Source organism: Tamandua tetradactyla, chromosome 3 (assembly GCF_023851605.1).
Source record: "Tamandua tetradactyla isolate mTamTet1 chromosome 3, mTamTet1.pri, whole genome shotgun sequence".
In the NCBI taxonomy this organism is placed as follows: domain Eukaryota; kingdom Metazoa; phylum Chordata; class Mammalia; order Pilosa; family Myrmecophagidae; genus Tamandua; species Tamandua tetradactyla.
Window position 1 is genome coordinate 83,702,992 of NC_135329.1, and position 7,636 is coordinate 83,710,627.

At 37.5% G+C, this 7,636-nt stretch overlaps 1 long non-coding RNA gene across 1 annotated transcript; it reads right to left on the bottom strand.

Moving 5' to 3' along the window:
- Nucleotides 1-1,430: 1,430 nt before the first annotated feature.
- On the bottom strand, nucleotides 1,431-4,971 carry LOC143676200 (uncharacterized). Its single transcript, XR_013171908.1, has 3 exons — nucleotides 4,873-4,971; nucleotides 2,274-2,402; nucleotides 1,431-1,539 (listed from the first exon to the last, which is right to left on the bottom strand). It is a non-coding gene; the product is annotated as an uncharacterized LOC143676200 (long non-coding RNA).
- Between the last annotated feature and the right edge of the window lie 2,665 nt (nucleotides 4,972-7,636).

Here is a 7,636-nt window from a genome sequence, read left to right on the forward strand (position 1 = left end):
GTGCTCTGACTAAGGCTACCTACAATGGAGCTTGGGTTTACCTAGTGCCCACCACACCACTAGGCCAGAATTTAAAGCACCAAACACCTGCCTTCAAACTGGATCCCAGAAGCAGAAACAGCCTAGTCTCAGAAACTGTGGGGTGAGAGGGAATAAACCACTCAGACTGTACCAACACAAGCACACTCAGGGCAGTAGAAAAAGAAGCAGCACGGCAACTCTGAATATTTCCCACAGCAAACACACACACACGAATATAAACACACCTAAATATACATAAGGTACCATGATAAAGACATACATATATATATAAAACCTATGGAAAAAAATAAGAAGCGAAGTACAAGAAAACCTATCAATATTCCTTCACTCTACAGAACAGCAATAAGAAATGAATTCAAAAGCTCAAAGTGGAGGTACTAAAAGAACACATGAGACCTAAAGAGGCTGCAGACCTAGGGACATGGATTGAGAATCAACCCAACACCATGGTCATATCACCGGTGAAATATTAGAAACAGTAAGCAATACAGCAGTCACCATGGGACAACTGGTTGCAAGCAGGAAGACCTGACTTAAAATAAATAAAGGAATTAGAGGGAATAAACCAGATATAGAAGAGACACAAAGATAATGTAATCTAAGAAATAGGTCCCCAAAAGGAACCTCCGACAAATGGGACAATGCAAATTTTGTTGAGACAAAAGTTCTCAAAAGAAGGAACCTTCCCTAGTTCTGAGGATCAAAAATACATGCCGTATTCTAGGGAAATCAGGTAAGCTAATGCACCTCAGATCACTCATAAAGGAGCAAATGTGGGGTGAAGGGTTGGGAGGAGGTGATGGGAATGACCTCAGATTTTTCTTTGGCGCCACTCAAGGCACGACGGACATGGGGTTTGTTCTAAATGTCCTGAACAAACTAATGGGAGATCAAGAATGGTACATCAAGCAAAGATTCCATTCAAGAATGATAGCTACAGGCAGAGCAGCTCAAAGGTGGGAGATCTCAAGAGATACAGCATTAAGCTCAACTTGAAAAATAAAACTACATATGACAAAAGGCTCCTAATTGAAAACCTTAAGGATGGGAAAGCCAGAAGGGGCTGTCAAGCCCTGAGGCAGTTTGCACCCTGCATCAGTGTTAAAAATACATGGGATTACTTTCATGACAAAAATGTGAACATATAAACTCTGACAACATAAAAATAATAACTGACAAATGTCAGGATTGTGGGGGCAGTTGAGAGGACTAGAAGAGACACACTGTTCTCATCTTTCATGACAGAAGCTAAATTGAAATGGCATAAAATCAAAACATGTAGTTAAGCTCATTATTCACAACCTCTTCACATTTCTCATAACTTCTTTTCTTACCTTTAGAGAGATCTGTTATATAATAATAATATTTCTTGTAGTGAAGAAACATACATTGGAAAAGCTTTTCATTTTATTTCCATTTCTTTCTCTCTGGTTAACAGCAAGTGAAATTCTCACCTGCCATGCGGGAGACCCGGGTTCCAGCCTATGCGCTTCTCTCCTGCCAAAAAGAAATTAACAAATGGTGCTGCAATAATGAGATGCTCACATGGAAAAAGAATGAAATGTGACCCCCACCACATAGCATGAAAAAATAGTAATAATAAAAAAACAAAATAAAATAAAAATCAAGTGAAATTAAATATATTAATTTTTTAAAAAAAGCTTCTAGATAGTAATTTCACATGTTTAGAACTTTCAATTTATTTATCTATTTGTTCATTTCTCCTTCCACTTGCATTGCTCTTACAAAAATGACTGCCATGAAGTTTTATAGTTATTTCGAGGCTGTGTGATTTGAGGTGAATTACTTTGCTAATAAATGCTGTTTTACTAATGGTAAATTTAGTACTTAGCGATTTTCCAACCACACTCCCATAAGAAACCAAAGTCAAAACTGCCAGTTGAGCCCTTCCTGAATTGATGACTCACAGAAATTGTGAAAGGTAATGAAATGATTGCTGCTCTTTTAAATCATGACATATGATGGTTTATCATGAAGTAATATTTTTATTATCCCCATTTAATTGAAGAGGAGCCTGGTAAATAAAAATATATAACAACTTCCCCAAGATTATGCAGTCAGTAAGGGGCAAGGCCAAGATTTTACTCTCAAATGGTCCATTTCTAGAATGCATGCTCCTAAGCAGTATCCTACACTTCTGATGCAAAGACCAGAAAGGAGGAAATAGGATGGATAGAAAACAGATGGCCTTATATTTGGTCTTAGCTCACCTCTAAACACCCAACCTTTATCACCAAAGCTCTGAGCTCGGAGTCACTTAGGAAATACCTTAGGGCAGCCAAGTGACCGTCACATTGTCCTCAAGGTCTTAGCTTTGCTAAAGCTTTGTTGAATGTGTCCTTAAGGGCAAAAGAGAGAACAAAACCTGCTCAGTAAAATGTATAATCACAGCACATGTCTTAAACAGATTCAATAATAATCAGCACCAAATTAGACAAGGGTAATTACAAGTGGAGCAGGTCTTTTTTTGTCACCAAGGTCATTCCTTCCCCAGGGAAGGATAATGGGGAATTAGCAGAAAGCTGAGGGAAAACCAAGGGAGATGTGCCTCTTGTAAAAGTTTAAGCCTCAACTAATACATGAAAAGGATGCTTCATCTTCTGGTTGGTTCTACTTGAAAAGGGGAGGCCTTCGTGGTAACATGGGTCCCAGCAGCCTTAGCTCAGCCTCAGCTGAAACCCTGGACAGCAGAATTCAGGGTCATGGCAGCACCTCTCCCATTGCCATCACAGAGCACCCTCTGTGAAAGAGGCCAGAGCTACTATGGACTTGTCTTTGAGTTAAAACAAAAATGAGTGGTTTCAAAAGTTAGATCTCGATCTTCTACTTCGAATATGTGCAACAGAAAGAAAAAATATTTATGACTAACTCGGTATACTTGGGAAAACAGCTCTTGGGAAACAGACCAAGTACCAGGCAGCCTGAGAGAAGACAGTTTGGATTTTCTGTGCACAGTCCAAGAGAACCCCTTCCTCTGGTTTTCCTAGAAACCTTCCATACAGCACACTGCTGCTGTCAGGGTGGGATCTGAGGGTGGGAATGCTGTGTCATTTTTGTTGGGATCAGAGATGGATGTGATAACACACTGAATCTGACCTCATAGTAGGCCAGTGGGGGGAGGGAACAGAGGCTGCCCCCAGGACAGCAGTCACCTTCAGTTTCCACTGAAAAGCAAATAAGTCATTTCTGATTATGTTGATCAAATCCCACCTCGATGGTGTGTTTATTTGGTGACTGTGATCTTGATTAGGAACTGTTGCACAATATATTACCATGTAAGGTTAATTGTAGGATCATTTTTTCATACTGAAATGTAATTTTGCAAATAAAATAATTGAGTTAAGATTGTTGATAATATTACAGAGAATAACAATTGTCATCGTAACTAGGAATGGCCATACTTATAATTGATGTTTTCCAAGACGTGGTGCCCCCAGAAGAAAATGTGTCATGTAATCCAGCTTTAAGTGCAAAATCATATTTCTATTGCAGAGATTATCTCACAACTTGTTGAAGCAAAAAGAAAATATTTTGGGTTCTTACTTTGTATGCAAGTAGCATACACAAATTAAGTGATAAGAGCAAAGACTTAGAGAGCTACCAAAATGAAAGCTAAGGAGGAACAGTCCAGTGCAATGATTCTCATGCTGTGTGTGCATCAAACCACTACTTCCCCCACCCCCAACCCAGAAGGCAGCTAAAACACAAATTCTCAGCCCTATGCCTAGAGTTTCAGGTTCAGTATGTTTGATTTGGGACCAGAGTATTGCAGTTTTCAAGGGATGCTAAAGTTATTGGGACCACACCTGGAAACCAATGGTGTAGTAATAGAAAACATTCTTTGAATATGGAATCAGTCAGTCCTGGGTTCAAATACTTTCGATATCATTTACTTGTAGATCACCTTGTACAAGCATCCTTTTCCTTATACATAAAATCAGGACAATAATGCATAGCTCTCAAGGTGATTATAAGGATTGAAAGATATGCTGCTGAAGGACCATCAGTGTAGACATTTAATAACAATGATTTTTGCTTGCTCTTCATTGAACAAGTGTATTCTAACTATTAAATATTTGCTGTTTATATAGTTATGTAAGAAAATAGAAGTCTCTTGATATTAAATACTTTATTTATTCTTTAAAGAGGTAATTGTATATCAGACATATGGCTGGTTACTGGGATTTGCCTTGTTATATAGAATAGACAATAAATAGAACAAATTTATTTTCTGGGAAAAAACTGTACCTTGTGGACAGCTCACGCAGGGAGCAGGCGCCCATAAGCTAAATATGAATGTGGAGGGAATTGGCAGGGTAGGCAGAAAACTAGCAATTCCAGCCAGAGTTGCAGCTGCCAAATCTCTATCACTGGCTGTGAAATGGGGTGATTCTAACTGGGTTCACTGACCAATGCCCTTGGGATGTGAGCTCTAAATAAGTTCAAGGATTATCTAAGGACAACTGCCAGAATCCATGAAGGGAGAAGTTCATAGTTTCCACTTAGTAAATAATCTTATCTCAAAGATAAATACTTCCTCTAGTGTGTTAAAAATTATTATTTCTCAGCAAGTACTGGACAATCTTCTCTGCTTGAAGAGAAGAAATTCTGCTGATAGAAACATTTTGAAATAACAGTGATGGTGCAGATGCTATTGACTCAATCTGCTACTATTGTGTTATTTGAGACAGGAAATTGGCCTTGGATTCATCCTCTGAGAAATGGAGGTAATAGTACCTAACTTGCAAAGCTTTTGTAAGAACAGGAAATAGCTTAGAGGGAAAGAACTTCACCAAATTTAATATATACTTAAGCAACTGTTCTTGAGACAGGTATAAACTTCTGACTTCATTCATTTGTAGTCATCCTGAATGCCAGGGCTTCATTTTCCAACCTCCTTAACAATGAGTTGTCTAAAGTGACAAAAGTAAAATTATTCAATCAGATGACTTTTATATGATTTAATATTATTTCAGCTCAATTAACTCCATTTTTCCCTCTTTCTTGCCACTTTTATGGATTTTCATGAGAGTAAAATCTTAGAGGTTTATGCAAGGGAGAGAGAAAGAGTTTCCTCTCCAGTAGAAAAGTAGAGAGCAAACCTTAACTTTGAAATAGATTTAAAAATGTCCTATGTGAATCAGTTTCAGTTCCAATATGTGAAAGCTTAGAGTCATCATTCTCATCCTTATTACAAGAAAAGGCTAAACAAACTGAAAATCAACATTTCTTGGACCCATCAGAGAACTGAAGTTGCAGGGCAAACCACTGCCACAACATCCAGCGAGACAAGCTCATCTAGAGAGACATATCAGAGCTTAACTTACCTGGAGCAGAAAATTTTGGAGCCATAAACTAATAGAAACTCTTCAAATGTAATTTTGAAAATTTACTGAAGACTAAGTGTAGAGTACTCTAAACTGAGGAACTCCTGGGACAGCAGTTTTAAAGAATCCCAACATTTTTATAGGCTTTACCTCCTCAAAACCACCAGATTCTCATGGTGAAGATCCCAGAAAGGTCACTTCAGGGGTCTGGCAGGAATAGGGGAAAAGTAATCATTGTGAAATATGACCAGAGACATCTCCATAACAAAGGTCTACTCTCCAGAGGAAAGGAATTTGCCAGAGACTTATTCCAGGTGGGAAGAGTGAAAGGAATTCCCTGGACTCCAACCAGCTTTACATAGTAATAACTCAATTAGGTTATTATCAGTTTAAGATGTTAAGTGCAATCTCCAGCTAATCACTTAGAAAATAGCTGCAAAATATACAGAAAAGAAAATGAGAAACTGAAAATGGTGCACTACTAAAAATCAGTAAATAAAAAGAACACAGTAATGGAGGAATTGCGGCACAAAAAAAGATAGGGCATACAGAAAAAAATAGCAAATGGCAGAAGTAAGTCCTCTTTTATCAATAATGACTTTAAATGTAAATGGTTAAACTCTCCAATTAAAAGGCATGGTTTGACAGAATGGATAAACAAACAAACTTGAGATAATATGGGAAAAAGCAACATAAAGAGGGGAAATAGAGGGATATAGGATATGTATGCTTTGAAGTTAAGTTATCTTTTTTTCAGATTACTATGGTATAGATATAGGTTATATAATCCAAACTCCAGGGTAAGCACAAATAAAGTATGTTTTAAATACACGGAAACAGAAATGAGAAAGGGATCAGTCAGATACATCACAGAAGATCAACTATACAAAAAAGGATGTTGCAATAAAGGAAAAGAGAGGCAAAAAGAGATGTGTTAGTTTATGTACCCCAGAAAAGACCATATTCTCTTAATTGAGTCCTGTGCATGCAAACCTATCGCGGGTGGGACCTTTTGGTTAGGTTATTTCAACTGAGATGTGACCCAGCACATACAAGATAAGTCTTAATCCTTTTACTGGAGTCCTTTATGAGAGGAGAAAAGACAGAAAAAAACCAGGGAGAACAGCGAGATAAAGCCCCCAGAAGAGCTGAGAGAGGAAGCCACTGAAGCCAGAAGCTGAAAACAATGAAACTCTGGAGAGAAGGACCAGCAGATGCCGGCATGTGCCTTCTCTTGTGACAGAGATGTCCCAGATGCCAGTGGCAAGGTGTCATCCTCTTGGTACCTTAATTTGGACATTTTCATGGTCTTAGAACTCTAAATGTGTAAGCTAATAAATTCCCATTGTAATAGGTGACCTATTTATGGTATGTAGCATTCTGGCAGCTTTAACAAACAAACAAAAAAAAATGAGACATGAAAACTAAAAGACAAAATTGCTGAAGCAAGTAATGCTTTTATGGTAACAACAGTGAATGTTAATGGATTAAAATCTCCAATCAAAAGACACAGATTGGCAGAGTAGATAAAAGAGCACAATCCAACTATATACTGTTTAAAAGAAACTCACTTTAAACTCAAAAACACAAATAGGTTGAAAGTGAAGGGTGGAAAAAAGATATTCCATTCAAATACTAACCAAAAAAGAACTGGGGAAGCTATACTAATATCAGAAAGAATAGACTTTAAGCAAAAAGCTGATATAAGAGACAAAGAAGGGCACTATATATTCATAAAATTCTCAGTCCACCAAGAAGAAATAGCAATCATAAATATTTATACACTTAACCATGGTGCTCCAAAATAAATGAGGCAAACACTGCAAAACTGAAGGGAGAAATAGATACCTCCACAATAATTGCTGGAAACCTCAATACACCATTCTAATCAATAGATAGAACATCTAGACAGAAGATTAATAAGGAAACAGAGAACTTGAATAATGTGATAAATGAACTGCCCTAATAAACATACACAAAACCCTGCAACTTTAAACAGCAGGATACAAATAATTTTCAAATGCACATGGATCATTCTCCAGTATAGACCACATGCTGGGTTACCAAACAACTCTCAGTAAATTTTAAAAAATTGAAATTATACAAAGCATTTTCTCTGACATGATGAAATGAAGTTGGACATAAATAACAGGCAGAAAACTGGAAAATCCACAAGTATGTAGAAACTAAATACATGCTCAGAAATGATCAGTGGGTCAAAGGAGAAATTACAAGAGAAATCAGAA